The sequence below is a fragment of the Pinus tabuliformis genome, chromosome 1_2, assembly GCF_031772625.1.
Source record: "Pinus tabuliformis cultivar Carrire ecotype Pingquan chromosome 1_2, CPIR1, whole genome shotgun sequence".
In the NCBI taxonomy this organism is placed as follows: Eukaryota; Viridiplantae; Streptophyta; class Pinopsida; order Pinales; family Pinaceae; genus Pinus; species Pinus tabuliformis.
Window position 1 is genome coordinate 136,022,722 of NC_142298.1, and position 3,608 is coordinate 136,026,329.

The following is a 3,608-nucleotide window of genomic DNA, read 5'->3' on the forward strand; positions in this document are numbered from 1 at the left end:
TATCATAAATGGTTAGTCTTTAAAAAATTATACACAATAATTCACTTATCATAATTCTAATTATTATTGGATCATGATTATTATTATGAGCTATTATAATAATAATAATAATAATAGTGATTATTATTATTTTATATTATTGTTATAATAATATAATAATAATCATAATATATAATAATAATAATAATAAAATAATATAATAGTAATTATTATTATTATTATGTTAATTATATTATTAGTTTATTAATAATTATATTTGTATATTATTATAATAATATAATATTATTATTATATTATTATCCGATATTATTATTATTATTATACAATATAATTGTAATTATTATTTTTATAATTTTATATTATTATTATAATAATATAATAATAATTATATTATTTTATTTCTTGAATAATATAATGATAATCTAATTAATTAATATTGATAATATTATTATGAGTTTATATTATTATTATAATATTAATATAATATTTATATAGTTATTAATAATCAATTGGCTTATCGGTTTATATCAACTAGGTTGGAAAATATACTTGATATATATGCTTTATATAAGCTTATTAGTGTATATCAACCATATTTACCTTGATAAATATGGTTGTGCTAGTTTAATGTTAACTATATTTCTTATTAATCATAAAACTTACTCTCAACTATGGCACAATTTAAAATATTAATCTGATCTCCTTCGGAGTGTTTGTGTATTCTCCTTTATCTAGCGTATCCATTACATCAATTCACTCTAATTATTCTATAAATTTAGGTAGTACACCCACATGCTGGCCACAACCATGATTTATTATTTCTTACAACTGCTATAGATGCATAAATCCGTACACTCTGTATAAAATTTAAATAAATTCAACATTGAACGAGGAAACCTGTTTGTAAACAGAGAATTGATATTCAAATTTATTAGATAATGACTATCCTACATGCAACACTGCTTTCATTCCATGCTCTCACATTCAAAAATGAAAGTTTATTAAATAGTGAATTCTCTTTTTCATTACGGAAGCTCACGCTCAGGAATTAGAGAATTTGACAAGTTCACGAAAAAAAGACACGACCAACTTATGCTGTATAGGGAAGCTGACACAACATACATAAAACACATCAAATCGGAACCAGCGACTAATAAGACAGAACCTCCATCTTAACCTGTATAGGGAAGCTGACACAACATGCATAAAATACATCAAATCGGAGCTAACTAGCGACGGCTAAGACTAAACCTCCATCTTTAGCAACGAACTGGCATGGCATTAGCATGTGGCGTAGCGGAGATCTTGCTGAAGTGTTTGAATGGCAGTGGTCGGTAGACAAATTGGCACCACGATCTTTTCGATTCCGCTACTTGTGCTGCGCACACGAACGTACATTGATTCGTTTGGGTCCGCAGCCACTGCAACGCCTCCATACTCCGCTTTTCCCCACCCAAAATCCACTCCTGCAAAATCAATTTTGGAGAGATCATTGGCCATGAAATAGCCGACCAGAGTAGGTGCAGTATGCCCTACCACTTCCAGCATGTCGATTTGGGCTCTGACGTACTCATCGTCAACAATTCTTTTGGCATCACTAATTAATTTGACAGCAAAAGACAGTGGCTTTTCTATTAAATCCCCCGCTCTTGCCACGGCGAAGGAGACACTGAGTCCGTTGCCATAGTAGCCATTGGGAAGGGGCGGTTGAAGCCTGGATCTGATATCTACTGGAATGACCAAACTCGATTCCTGGTCAGCGGTGAGTGTGAGAATAATGCAGAAATGGTTAGTTATGAGTGGTTGAACTGAATTAGTTGTAGGTGGTTAAACAGAATTAGTTATGAGTGGTTAGGAATTAGTTTGTGTTTTAACCTATATAAGTGTGATGTAATTGAGCAAAGTGATTAATAAAAGTTTGTGAGGTTTTCTGTTTTAAGTTTGAGAACCTTGCTTCTGGAGCGCCACAACCAAGCTGACAATACTTCAAACGTGGAACACTTCCCTCCCACTTGGCTTTTCAGATCTGCAATTTCTTCTGGCCCGAACAAAACTGATACAGTCTGCATTTCTTCTTCCACATGTTGTTGCGGCGTGTATTCATCATCTGCACTGAGATTTAATGCGATGGTCATCATCTGTGAGATCTAATGTATTCGTGCGGGGTTGGAGGATTTCCCTGTTCCAAACAGGCAGAATCGAAGGCTGAGACGCCCCTCTCGCCATTTCAGCGAGGGCCTTCAAGAACTGGAGGATTCCAATGGCGTCGACCATGCAGTGATTGGACCTCAAAGCAAATATGAACCCTCCGCATTTCAAACGCGTCACCTGAGAATGTAGATCATGGAGACTGATTTTATCAATGTGTGAGATCGGTATTCGGATCTTACACAACAACATGAAATAAATTAAATAGAAAATTAAATGGCATGAATTCATAATAAACATTGACTTTATCCTGTATTTTAATATAGAATTATTATTTTAAATTTTTTATTTAATTTTAATTTTATTGGTATACTAAAAGACTCAATTATTAATAACTAAGTTAAAATTCTATTCTAAAATAAACACTTCACATCATAATTGTAAATATTTTTGAATTTGAAAATATTTTCTATGAAATTCACGGTTTTAACTTCACCTTTATTTATCAAATTATTTTGTTAATATAACAAATCAAATTATTTTGTTAAAAACAAAAATATAACGGAAAAAAAAAAAAAGACGAAAGAGACTACGGGGGCGGAACCGAGTATCATAAGAAGCCTTTCTAGGAGCATTAAGGCACAGGACCACCTTACTTCACTATAATTAGACACTAAATTTCCAATAATACCAATATAGAAAAGGCAAAAAAACCATACATACATACATACCTGAACGATAAGAAGGGGAGAATTGGTAATGGTTTCGGATCCAGGAGGTTGATAGAGCAATTCATCCAGACAGGGAAAGGGAGGACATATAACGTCTCCAAAGTCTTTCAAGGAAAGATGAGGGGCATCAGCTTCTACAAATAATACTCCTTCTCCAGTGCACTCGAGTTGGAGCTTTGAATTGTCTGCATCCCTCAGTCTTCCCGCAAAAGGGAAGTAATGCACCAAGGTCTTGCTCAGAGCTTCTCTAATAGTCTTGACAGGATCCTGATTTTTCATGGAGGGATTATAGCGATAAAAGTGGATGCCAGTAACATGGATTCTTTGTATAGCAGGATCGTCGAGGTTGGAAAGGTATAAGAACCGATCCGTAATAGGAGGTGGCAAAGAGGGTGTCACGAGAATCTCTGGTTGCCGGGTGATACCCATGTTCATCCCCACAGCAGTGGGGTTGGGGTTAACGTGAGAGAGAACGGGCGCCATGAAAACTCTATAACTCGAAAAAATCTGCTGCTGAGAGAAGACAGTGGCTGTGAAGCGATCCAAAACTAATGCTAACTTGTGACAAACGAGTTTTTTAGTGGCTGTGCAGGTTACCAGTAAAGCTTTGCATGGTTGGACTCTTTATAGACGCGGAAGGATTGATGTCAACTTCTGTATAAAGATTATATTGGATTGGTGAAGAAGGGCATCCTTTCAGGAATCAGACGGACTTAAGCTCAAGGGGTG

General features: G+C 34.5%; 1 pseudogene across 1 annotated transcript; it reads right to left on the minus strand.

The window, feature by feature from the left end:
- Positions 1–1,041: 1,041 nt before the first annotated feature.
- On the minus strand, positions 1,042–3,362 carry LOC149204888 (benzyl alcohol O-benzoyltransferase pseudogene; annotated as a pseudogene). The gene is made up of 3 exons (XR_016253020.1): positions 2,880–3,362; positions 2,127–2,328; positions 1,042–1,808 (listed from the first exon to the last, which is right to left on the minus strand). The product of XR_016253020.1 is annotated as a benzyl alcohol O-benzoyltransferase pseudogene (transcript).
- Positions 3,363–3,608: the final 246 nt, after the last annotated feature.